This window comes from Nicotiana tabacum, chromosome 11 (genome assembly GCF_000715075.1).
Source record: "Nicotiana tabacum cultivar K326 chromosome 11, ASM71507v2, whole genome shotgun sequence".
Classification (NCBI taxonomy): domain Eukaryota; kingdom Viridiplantae; phylum Streptophyta; class Magnoliopsida; order Solanales; family Solanaceae; genus Nicotiana; species Nicotiana tabacum.
Window position 1 is genome coordinate 125,513,696 of NC_134090.1, and position 14,059 is coordinate 125,527,754.

The window sequence follows — 14,059 nt, forward strand, 5'->3', positions numbered from 1 at the left end:
TTAATGGGTGGGTTGATCTCAGCCGTCGGATCAACTGAAATCAATGGCTTGGATCTAGAGGCTTAGGGGGAACGGTGTCGTTTCAACTGAAGGGGGTTTGGGTTGGTCCGGGTGGAACGGGTCGGGTTTTGTTCGTGGGTATGGGGAATGTGATCTTGGCCGTTGATCAATCTGAGATCAACGGCCCGGATCAAACTGGATTAAAACGGCGTCGTTTGGACACCCTGGGTATCAGGTTGGACTGGACCGGGCAGGCCTGGTTTGGGCATTGTTTGTTTGGGCCAATTTTAATAAATTGGCCCAATCCGGAAGAAGAAGAGAGATTTTTTTTTTATTTTTTTTATTTCTTTTTCTTATTTATTCTTAAAAACAAAACTAAGCAAAAAAAATCAAATTAAAATTAAATACACACTCAATACAATTATTTGCACACACACTAAAATATTTCAAAATAGGTAAAATCAAACAAAATAAAATCACGGACGAAGATGCCTATTTATGATTTTCTATTTAACGACCGGATTACGGTTCGAATTATGCATGACACACACATTTTTTTGTATTTTGTTTTAATAAAGTAAAAATGAGCAAAAATCGTAAATAACCAACAAAGTGCCATGTAAAAATCCAAAATTTGTACAGCAGGGCCAATTATTATTATTTTTTATTTCTTTTAAAGCAATTGTCGTGCGAAACAAAAATCACGTGCTCACACTAGTCAAATATGATAATTAGCTCAGCTTCGATGTTCTACTAATCAATGATTGTCCTAAGTCATTCATGGATATGCAATTTAGTGTTTTATCAAATAGCATCAACCCATACTTGTAAATTTTCCACATAAGGTCCAATTTTCAGCATTTGCTTATATTAGTTTATCGATAAGTGTGTTACACATGTATGCACTTTTATTATAAAATAAAATTTATAGAGTTAAAACAAACTTTTTAGTAATTAGTAATTATACATGAAAGTTATGAAGCAGAAGTTGCCAGGAATAATCAATATGGACCGCCGTACATACAATGACTTTTTTTCAAGGTCAAGATAATAAGATATTAGTTAAACGTAAAAGATGAACAATCAAAAGTTAATTAGGTACATGAAATTTTATACGCTATTAGAAAGGTAGAGGTAACCAACCTTTTTGAAACCTTTTTGAAAATTTTAATTACAACTTGCTTTTTGACATTTCTTCAGTAAATGCATAAATAATATGTTTAAATTTCAAGATCAATTTTCCTGCATATATAGATTTCTTGATTGGTACACGGCATAAAACAAACTTTATTAAACTATACTACAATAAAAGTAAAGCTTAAACAATTGTAAACTCTCAACATAAATATATATTATGAAAGTTGTTGTTAGTCCTTTTCCCTGTCCAAATTTTGGGAATCTTAGCTAAGAATTAAAATTTCTCCTCCAAGTTCCAATTTGCAGAACCATGCTAAAAATTTATACTGATATTCCTGGTGGGTATGTTAAAGTGAAGCTTAGGATCACCCCAGTTTCGTCATATTTGAGGATAATTGTTCTTAAGGAGGAAATGCTCTCTACAGCACCGCCACTGGCCCCCTCCTCCATTCCCCCAAAACCACCAGATTTAGTACCTCCGACTACTACAGATGAATCTATTCCATTCTCAAGCATCACCCCTAATGATCCAAACCCTTCCTTCAAAAAGATCCTCCTCTCAAACTCCCCTGAGCAACCTATCTCCATCCATATTCCAACAGTCTCCAGTGCAATGGAGATGGAAAATAGCGCTGAAGCCATGGACCAAGACCAACATAATAAGGATGAGAATTTACAAATAAATCTCTCTTCAGATGAATTGCAACGTATCTACCATCCATGGAGGCATTCCCTAAATGTTAAACTACTTGGCAAAAGAGTCCAGCACCTCTATCTTAAAACAAATTACAGGATATGTGGAAATCCACAGAATCTTTTCCTCTAATCGATTTAGGTGAGGACTACTATATAGTCAAATTTAACCTAGAAGCAAATATGTTAAGAGCCCTTCAAGGGGGTCCATGGTTCGTTAATGGCTGTTATTTATCCATATAGAAATGGTCCCCAAATTTTGTTGCCACTGAAGCAAGACCTCATATTACAGCAGTTTGGATCCGCCTTCCTAACTTACCCACAGAATTCTATGATGGGCTCATCCTCCAGAAGATTGACAACAAAATTGGAAAGCTGGTGAAGATCGATGCTTGTACATCTGCGACCATTAGAGGCGGATACGCCAGACTCTACCTGAAAATTCTGATGGATTCCCCAGTTAGGTCTACATTGGTAAGCATAGACAGTTAATACAATATGAAGAGGAACATTTTCTATGTAAGAATTGCGGCAGACTTGGCCATACCAAATCCAATTGTCCATATGCAAAGATCGATACAAAAACCCCGATATCAGTGGAGCACCCAACCATGCAAGCAGACATATCTGCACCACTGACTAACACAATCGAAGAGGAATGGCATACAGTCTCTTTTTCAAGAAGGAAACCTTCATCCCCACGACATCTCGCTCCTCCAGCTCTTGAAGAAAAGGTATTAAAGTTAGAATTTTTGATGCAGTTACAGGTAAGTTTTTAAATACTCAAAATCTTAAATACGTTAATAAAGATATCTCCAGGAAAATTGGCTCCAACAAGAATCGGTTACACTCCTACAAGCCTGACCCAAACCTCAACATCCTTGAAAAAACTAACCAATTCGCAGCCATGCAAATTCAGCCCACTGATAATGCCAAAACCACCTCTAGCACAGCAAGAGACTCCGATGAGGACCAATGCATGGAGTTTGACTTGGAGCCTCTTTCCAATGGTATTTTCCACGTGGCAGATGCCCCTACTCAGTCATTACTTATCACTTTTACTAATAAACCATGCTTAAATCATTCTACCTCTACTATTCCTACTACTAATTCCCCTACTCAGCGGGAAGCTTCTCTTGAAGATATCATCATTAGCCAGCTGCATGCAGTAACAGTGGAAAACCCGACCTCTACCTCTCGTACCTCTCTATATTTGTCAAATACCTCTGCATGTATAAGCCAAGTGTCTACTGAAAATCACCAAAAATCTATTGATATCTCTCCTGAATATTTTGCTAACTCTATCAGGCCTTCTCAAATGATCTGCATGTCCATAGATGCTATAAGTATCCATCTGCCTATGCCTACTACTACTAAATTTCCTTCTCAAAATAAAGCTTCTATAAACCATCCTAATAACCATGCCAAGGATCCCTCTATCTCACAGGAGACGTTTGAGGCTCATCCAAATCCTAAATTACCAGCACCAAACAGTCATGAATAACCTTCCTCTCCCAATACCCAATCCCCCTCATTACTGCACATCTCCACCACCCCCTCAGAACCACCAGCCACTCTTTTGGTTGGATATGGGGCTCATGGTCCATGCGATCTCCTTCAATATGATGATCAATGCCCAAGAGACTGTCCTAGTCATTCAAAACCCTCAGTACTTAGCACAACTGGTATTGGAGGGAATGCACCTAGCGATGAACTATTATGTGAATCAAACTTGACTCAGTCATATTTTACAACCATTAGCTCCAAATCTCAATCCCACTCTAATTCAAGAAATGCAAAACCACTGGAGTCTTCCTCCCCACAATCAACTACCAACAATACCACTTTCACTCCCCAACCTCCCATTCTTTCCACTAGAGGAGCAAACCACACTCAACCCAATATTCATGCCATGGAAATTCAGCCCCACCACAATTAGTCACCACCTCAAGAGGATGACCCAATCCCCATGCAAGAAAATATCCCTCCCAACGACCCCCTCCTAGTGCCAAATCAGGGAGTCGAGGAGGAGGAATTAGACCTCCACCACCACGAGCTAACAATAGAATTTGCAAGTCTAGGAGAAGTAAAAGTGCTACTATTCAGGGAAATGCAGGACAAGAAGTACATCTTCAGTTGTCCAATGGCACTGTACAAGTTCTCCATGGACATACGTCCCCCCAGGACCCCACTGTGGGAAAGCATGCTATAATCCTAGTTCCATGCCTGAGGAGAACCCCACCTCTATCACCGGATGAGGGGAGGAATGTGATTAACCATCCAATGCCACAAATGAATAAACATGCTCGTATTATCCTGTGGAATGTGAGAGGAGCCAACAATAATACCTTTCGTATGCACTTTAGGGATTTAATGGACACCCACAGACCTTGTGTGGTGACCCTGCTAGAAACTAGAATGACCTCGCTTACTCTTCTCCTAAATGATCATGACTTCACCAATATGATCGAAGTTCCTGCGGAGGGGCAAGCAGGAGGAATGGTAATCCTTTGGAATATAAACATTGTCAACGTACATAGCTTCACTAGAAGAGATCAAGCTATCCATGCAATGATTGAGGTAATTACCACTAAAAAAAACTTGGCTCTTTAGCTCTATTTATGCTAGTACTTCTGCTATTAATAGAAATAGTCTATGGAATAACCTTAAAGATATCTCTACTGTTTATAAAGGTCCATGGTTGATTGGTGGAGACTTTAACGGTGTGCTTATGGATAGTGATAAGTTAGGTGGCAGACCAATAAACCCTATAAGATCATCACTACTATGAAAATATATTAGCCATTGCAACTTATAGATCTTGGATACAAGGGTTGCAAGTTCACATGGTTAAATCATAGAAAAAGGTCTAAAGGTTTGATCATGGAACGCCTTGATCGTATTTTTGTTAATGATAATTGGTTAAATTTTTTCCCTACTGCTTTTGTTACCCACCTTCCCAAAACCTATTCGGACCATAATCCCCTTCTCCTTACTCTTTCCAATACAATATAAATATTGGTCCTAGACCATTTCGTCTAGAATCTTTTTGGTGCAATCATCCCGATTTTGTTAATTTTATCAACTCTAGTTGGTCTAATAAGTTAATTACCGCCTCCCGGAATTTTCAAAAAAATATATTAGAATGGAAGAATACTATCTTTGGAGACATTCTCAAAAACAAAAGGACTATCCTAGCTAGACTAAGTGGTATCCAAGTCTCAAGCCATTATCACACTAGTACATTCCTCCAAAAATTAGAAGGAAATCTAAAAAGGACTATAATGGCATTTTAAATATAGAGGAGGATTAATGAAAAATTAGATCCATGATTGCTTGGATAAACGACAATGATGCCAACACTAAATTTTTCCATATAAGTGCCTCTAACGGAAAATAAAATAACCAAACAGTCTTCTTTAAAGATGATCATGGTAATTGTTTTGATAATGAAGAAGCTATCATGAGTCATACTACTAATTTTTTTCAAAATCTGTTCACTACCACTATGAATTCCACAAATTGAAAATTCATTAAGACTAACCCTACGAGTTTCTCCAACCTTAACCTCTCCTCATTAGATAAATCTTTATTAAATACAGAAATCACAAATGCCCTATATTCTTTCAAATATTTCAAAGCCCCTAAACCAGATGATCTACATCCGTTTTTCTTTCAAAAATATTGGCATATTGTTGGACCCTCAGTAATATCTTATTGCAATAAGCTTTTTAAAGATTGCACTATTCCACCCCCCTTAAACAATACTTATATCTGTCTCATTCCAAAATTTTCTAATGCAAATAACCTCAAGAACTTCCAGCCTATAGGACTCTGTAATACCATATACAAAATCATTACTAAAATAATTGTCAATCAAATAAGACCCTTCCTAGCAACTATCATAAGCCCCTACCAAGCAAGCTTTATGAAAAATCGAAGGGCAAGTGATAATGCTACTATTATCCAAGAAGTCATTCACTCTATTAATAAAAAAAGAGTAAGATTGGTAACATGATTATTAAGATTGACCTTGAAAAAGCATTTGACAGAATCAAATGGTCTTTTGTTTATCAAATGCTTCACCACTTTAAATTTCTCCTAATATTACCAAGGTCATTATGTCCTGCATCACCACTAGCCAAATATCTATTCTAGTCAATGGACAAAAAAATAATTATTTTTGCCCCAATAGGAAAATTCGCCAAGGGGATACCATGTCTCCCTATATCTTCATTCTCTACATGAAAATGCTTTCACGATGCATTAACAATCTAGTTGATACCCACCTTTGGGACTCCATTAAAGTAACACCCAAAGGTCCTTCTCTCTCCCGCCACTTTTTTGCCGATGACTTAACCCTAATGGGTAAAGTTACTAGGAGAAATTGTTCCACTATCCTTAGCTGTCTCAACAATTTTTATAATCTTTCAAGGCAAAAAATTAACTACTCAAAATTCAGGGTCTACTTTTCAACCAACTGCTATAAAAATGATATTGTTTTTGTCTCAACTTACCTAGGCATCAAAAGCACTACGACCTTTGAAAAATACTTAGGCTTCCCTATTCACAATCACCATCCTAAAAACAGGGACTTCTATAACATTTTAGATACTTTAAGAACTAAACTAGACAGCTGGAAAACTAATTTCTTAAATATTGACCTTTGCTAAATCTACTCTAGCTAGTGTTCCAAATTACGTCATGCAAATCACTATGTTACAAAGTAAGATTATTGTGCATATTGATAGAATCATTAGGAATTTCATTTGGGGTATGACTGATACTAGGAAAAAGTTACATCTCTTAAATTGGAATATTGTTACTTGTGACAAATCAATAAGGGGGCTAGGTATTAAGAAAGCCCGTGCAAAGAATAAAACACTCCTTACAAGTCTTGCTCGGAGATTTTTAAACTACCCAACACCCCCTTGGGCGAATCTGCTTATTACTAAATACATCAATAACACTCCCAAACATCCTTATTTCATCTGGAAAGGTCTTAAAATAGGATGAAAAATTTGCTCAAAAGGAACAGCCTGGTCAATTGGTCACAACTCCAACATAGACATTTGGAACCTCTCCGTCAAATCCTCATAGGACCTTTGAATAAAAGTGATCTCCTCCCTACTCCAAAAGCTCTCTACCACAATAACTCTTGGGCTCTTGATAAAATTTCCTTTGACATACCCTCCTCAATAGCTAACAAGATTAATTCCATTATAATCCCTCGGAGTAATCTCCATGATAAAATCTATTAGAATAAAACTTCCAATGGAATCTTCTCCACTAAATCTTGTTACAACCTCCTCGATGATTCTTCTAATACCCCAACAGGGAAAATTTTTGACTGGATATGGTCCCTTAACTGTCCTAATAAAATTTAATTTTTCCTATGACTCTGTTACCATGGAAGAATTCCTACTAGGAAATACTTACATTCTATTGGCATAAATATAGACCCAAATTGTACTTGCTATCGTAAAGAAGAAGAGAGCATCGAACATATTTTTCTACACTGTGACACAGCAAAAAACTTTTGGCACTCCCTATTAAAAATCTCTACTCCTATAGTCACCACCCCACCAATGAACACTGGCTTATCACTGTTAAAACTTGGAACCCCCGACCATTAGTTGTTCAAATCCTCTTCCCAGCATCATAAAATAGGAAAATCTTTTTCCCTTCATAATTTGAAACTTATGGCTTACTAGAAATAGTAACAACATTAATAATACAAACATACCCCTCTCACCCTCTTTAATAATGAAATATGCCATAGAATATAGGTTCTATTCTGAAAAAGTAACCAACATTACTAGAACTATTTCTACTAAAATTTCATGGCATGCACCCCCAACAGGTTGGTACAAACTTAATACTGATGGTGTTTTTCATAGTACTACAGAATTCTCAGGTATCGGAGGATTAATCAGGAATGCAAATTCTAAATGGATCCTAGGGTTCATGAAATCAGTCCATGCAGATTCCCCAATACATGCTGAACTCCTAGCCCTACACCAAGGATTGGGCTACGCAGCAACAAATAATCTAACACCAATAGAAGTGGAAACTGATTCCACTGATGTTATACACTATCTTGACAAAGGATACATAACTTACAATAATATTATTTTTTATTGCAGATGGTTAATGAACAAGCTGGGACAAATAATCCTCAGGCATAGTTGTAGAGAAGGCAACACAATGGCTCACATTTTGGCAAAAGAAGGATCAAGGCAGCCTATCATGAATAATCTAGTTTGCTATCATAAACCTCCCATTTTTGTCGAGTCTAGGACGCTGGGGGACAAAAATGGTGATGTAGTAGTTTGTAATATATCTCTTGTCGTTTGTAACAAACTAGTAACCCCAGGTAATATTGATGCTATGATAAGCATCTCTGGAAATGCCACTACAGCTTGTAATGACTTTATCTCTACTTTGTAGTAAATAAATTCTACTGTCTTTCAAAAAAATAAAGAAGCTTAGGATCACCCAAAACAAAAAAGATATTAACTTTTTTCTAAAAGTAGTTTTAAAGAAAGAAAAATAACAATACTATAGGGAAAATACATAATTACCCCTATCCTATATCCAAAATTCCAACTACACACTTTTTCTTCACGGGAATCCTAGTACCTCCCTAAACTATTTTTTACCTTAATATCTTGGACCTTTTGTGCTGTGCTGGACTGGAACGTGAATACACCTTCCTCAAGCGCGTTGTAAATTAAATAAAAAGGCTTTAGCCTATAAGAAATGGACACCTGTCGTTCTCAAAGCTGATTTGGAAGACCCCTTCTTCTAAACATAAAACGTTCTTCTTCCCCATTATACCAGCCATTTTCAAGACCTTTGAAGGTGGGTTTTGACTTCCAATTTTCTTTGGTTTGAAGAGGTAAGTGAATTTTTTATGTAAATTCCTCCGTTTGACTCTTTTTTCTGTTAAGGGTTTTTTAATTTCTTCCCCAATTTCGGTCTGTGAAATCTTAGGGTTAGGAATGACAAATATCTAGTTGAATAAATTGTGCATGTACAAAGATGATCCAATGCTGAATGCCGAAGTGCGATGCAAACATGGTATTTTGCTGCAAATGCAAACTTATTGGTCAGATCGGAATCCCGGAAGATGATTTTGGTCTTGTCCTCACTATGAGGTATGTGTTCATGTTCTAAGCCTATTGATTAACTTGAAAATTATTATTGATTGGGTCGTTATTGAATTCTTTAAATTTCAGGCCACAAATTGCAAGTTTTTCAAATGGAGAGACAATGAAACAGTTGATGAAAGATCAAAGTTTATTCTTCCAATATTGGTAAACAAAATCAAAGAGTTAGAAGAAAATTACGACCGTCTTAAGCTGTATTTGGATGATCTTGAAGATTCAAAACAGAATGTTGATTTAAAAGAGAAGAGTATGAAGGAAAAAAATAGAAGGAACTTGTATAGAAAATTCATTTGGTATATTATGGTTTTTTTAGTTGTTATATTTGTTAGCAGCTTAATCTAAGTTGGCAACTTAAAGAAAAATCAAATGGAGTTGCCATAATAGCTGGTTGTTGTAGTAATATAAGATCATTTGGTTGTTGTCGTAATAGAAGATCATTTTGGTATTGATGTCGGATAGGGTAAGTTTGATGTGGTTTGGTTGTGTACTTTATTTTGGTATTATAATGAAATATAATTTTGGTATTTTGTTAGAATGAAACATCATTTTGGTATCATACTATCAATTTCTATTGACAAATCTATTGTTGTTGCTGTTTAAGCAAATTTTGGGGGGTAAAAATAAGAAGCCTCTTGGCAGCAGCTGGTTAACAACACTAGCTGCTTAGCAGCACTACCCACGACTTCAGAACATCCAAACCAATTGCAAATGAAGAAAACTACTATAATTTCCAACAAATCACTTCAATGGTACATTTTAATACCAATAATCTAATAACAAAACAAACATTTCCAACATAATACTTTGAGTACCATTTCTAGGAGCAAAACATTAGTTTTTAACAAGTATGCCAGGATCCATGCATTAATAACAAAAAAATTCCAGCAGCTTCATAACAAAAAAACACCATATGGTCCTATCAACATATAATTTCCATGGTTCTTGGGGCTGTGAACCAACATTCCTTGATTTGTCTCTAATTTCTTGAAGTCTTCTTGTTGTAATTACTTGTTTTCCTTTCCACTTCAGTCCACTTGTGGATTTGAAACCAATACCACTAGTAACATCAGCTGATCTTGTTATCTTTGTTGATGATCCAGTGGACACTATTCTGCTACTTGGCAGCCCAAGCTATACAAAAGTAGTTTAATTAGTTTAAGGTACATTAAGATAATAACATAATTGATTGCATCTTCACTTACATTAATAGCTGTGAAGCTATTCTCAGCCTAAAACACACCCATTCCTATCAGTCTTGGCCTTTTATATGGTGTTGAGCTTCCAATACCCCTTCCCCTTCCTCTAGTAGCAGTAGATGAACTTGGTGTAGCAAAAGAAATAGGTGCAGCGGATACAGTATCAGTTGCATTTTGAGCTGAACATGAAAACCAACTTTCAAGTGAATGATGTGTTATGGCTTTCCTCCCCTTCCCCTTCCTCTTCCCCTGTCTCTAGCAGTAGCAGAAGTAGTAGATGCTGCATCAGGAGCTATAGAACTAGGAACAGAATAGGTAAACCAACTACCAAGTGAAGAAGTTGATGGAAACTCAGCACCAACAAATGATGTTGGTGCAGTATCAGGTGCATTAGCAGCAGTTGGTGAAGACTCTTATGTTTGGTTGTTCAGTTATTCAAACTTTGAAGACCTTGGACAAGAATTTAAAATTGCACAAATAATTTCTGGAGGCCCTCTCACACTTGTGAACTTGATTGTAAGTCCTTAAAATAAGATTATTACTTACACTATCCATGCTTGCAAATAAAAGCCAATTGCAGTTATCCTTGATGCACCTCACCCTGACTCTAGTTGGCTCATTTACATGCTTTTCAATCAGAACTCTTTTTTGTAGTGCATACCTAGTTACTGCATCTCTAAAGTCATCAACACTCTCAAAGATCATACCCAACTGTCATACAATCTTTTTACATGTTTTATCAAACTTCACACTCTTTGTAGATTTGGATATCCTTTTTGTTAGCTTTACCTTCTTGTCTTCCCCATCTTCATTCCAACATTCATCTTCATCAGTTTCAAAGCTACAAGCATCAGAACTTGAATAATATGGCTCATCACCACCTAGCCTGCCTTCTACATTTTTTTTACCTATTTTAGTCTCATCAAAACCAATATCTGGCCCAGCATCACCACATGGTACATATTTAGTATCAACAACAACTTTCTCCTTTCCTTTTCTCCTTTGAAATGACCTACTTTCCTTCATAATCTCTATGTACTCCTCATGTACATCACTGCCATAATCATCCCCCCCAAAGAAGTCATTTTCATTAGAATCAACACTATCTTCAGTTGATTCATCAGATCCATCTTCACTTGAGTAATCTTCAGTTGGAGAAGATTCTGGATCTGAAAGAGCAGCTGTTGTGTATGCTGGATCAGCAATTGGATCTGCAGGAGCAGCTGTACTTGAAGGAGCAGTGTGTGGAGGAGCAGCAGTGTTTGGAGTAGCAACAACATTGATTAAAGGAGCAACAACAGTGTTTGAAGAAGCAACAGTGTTTGGAGGAGGAGCAGGACCATTAAAAGCAACCTCTTTATTAAAAGCTGAACAAGATTCCTCCTCAAGCATGTGCACATATACTTCCAAAACAGCCCCATATTGTAAAGACTTACCAATTGCTAAAAGAGCCCTGTCATTTTCAATATCTCCTAAAATGCCCTAGTTAGGTGGCCGAATATTAAATTTACAACTTGAGTTGTACCCTAATTCTTTAATATAATCCTTCAACTCAAAATTAATATAATCAACATTCAAATATTCACTCATTACCCCACCAACATATTTTGGTTCCCCATTTCCAAACTCTAAGACCGCACCATGGTATAGTCTTAAAGTGATTAAAGCAAACTCACTCATACCTATATGCAAACAAAGCAACAAAAAAATCGATAAAACAAAATTCAGCAGAATTCGACTAACTATAGATACTAGTATTAGAAAAGAACTTATTTGCTAAAAACTAAAAGTTTTCATTGAATCCATACACAATCAAATCTCTAAGGTTAACAAGCAAACAAGAAACCTCAAATTTAATCAGCCAATCACAAAATCGCAATGGCTAAAAGTATTTAAAAATTCTAAAATAACAAAAAAGTAATTAAGTGCAGTAAAAAACTAACATTTGCTCTTGGATTGTGACGAATAAAAAGCTTAGCGTTCCAATCTGACCTTCAATCGATACACGAAAAACCCTAGAACGTTATTCTTGTTTAACCTTCGAATTTGACCGATCCTTCCTTGAATCGAACCATTAAAATGAGGCTTTATACTTATTTTCGATCTATTAGTATCCAATTGCAAGAGAACAAAGAAATTTTTTTATGTCTTGATGATTTGGTTAAAGGATCGAAGAGTGCAATGAAGAATGGGAGAAAATTTTAGGTCTCAGATAGTCTCTTGTCTTGTGCTATGTTTTAATGAAGAGATAAAAAAAGGGAATGGAATGGGGGGCCATCGGTTTATGATGCGCGTGTCTACAGCGCATGTATTTTAACTGAGTTCCAGTTTAGTTCAGCACAAAAGGTCCAAGATATTAAGGTAAAAAATAGTTTAGGGATACTAGGATTCCCGTGAAAAAAAGTGTGTAGTTGGAACTTTGGGTATAGGATATGAGGGTAATTATGCATTTTCCCCAACACTATACATGCGGGTGTACTTCATGAATTCTCTATTAGACGGATACATTAAGTTAATCTTTAAGAGAAAATTAATGAAGTTAAAGAAATTAATTTACCTCTAGAAAGACTTATGTTTTTGGGTGCAACAACAAATGATAAAGCCTATTATTAAAAATATCATCATGTCAGGACGGATAAATAATACACTGAAACAAGAAGTCAAGCTGACATATTTTATTCCCCATTGAGAGCATTACAACTTACAGTTCCTTCTTTTAAAATTTCCCAAGGAACTCACTTGATGAAATTATAGGAAAAAAATCTTAACCAGATTTAAAACACAAAGTTGCTGAAGTAAATTACTCACTTCGCCAAAGCTTGAATGCTACATCGGCAACTGTGCACTTCGTTCCTTCACGAGTTTGATGCTTCTTTTATATCTAACAAAGGAAATTAATAAATTACCTCTAGAATATTGATATTCCAACACTACTAGAAGTTCGGCAAAAACCAATCAAGAAAAACCGACCAACTTTGGTCGGTCAAAAAACCGGCCAAAAACCGACCAAAGTTGGTCGGTTTTTCAAATTTTTTTAATTTTTTTTTTTTACAAAATCGTCGGTTTTCTTTGGCGCAAAAATGTGGGAAACTATTTTTGAGTCCCGCACAATTTATTTTTCAAGAAACCGACCAACTTTGGTCGGTTTTTGCAATTAAAATAAATAAAAATTAATATTAAAAAAACCGGCCAACTTTGGTCGGTTATTTTCATGCGAAAATACAATTAAAGAGTATAAATAAAAAATAAGACAATCTTAAAACAAAATGCACCAATGGTCTAGTGATAGAATAGTATCCTGTCACAGTACACACCTCGGTTCGATTTCCATATGGTGAATCTTTTAATTACATAATTAAAAAAACCGACCAACTTTGGTCGTTTTTTTTTTTTGCAATTTTTTTTAATTCAATTGACCGACCAACATTGGTCGGTAATTTCCGACCAACTTTGGTCGGTATATTAAAACTACCATCAAAATACCGTCCAAGCGTATTTGGTCGTATTTTGGTCGATAATTGGCCATAACCAACCAAAATTAGTCGAATTTTTTGGTCGGTATTTACCGGATTTCTAATAGTGCAAAACAATAAGTACCATTTAATTTGTTCGAAGTAAAGATGTAGATTGTACAAAGTATCCTTCTCCATGTTCATATGTTTTTCAACAAAGTATCCTTCTCCATGTCATATGTTTTTCAAAGTGCTTGTGTCCATGTCAGATTGGTATGGGACTTCGACAAGCAAGTACAACACAATATGGCAAATAGATGAGAATTTTGTAACTTGACTGTGTTGGGAATAAGCCCCTTACCAAAATAATATTCACGGTAATAAAACGGAATAATAATGTAGCATCGAG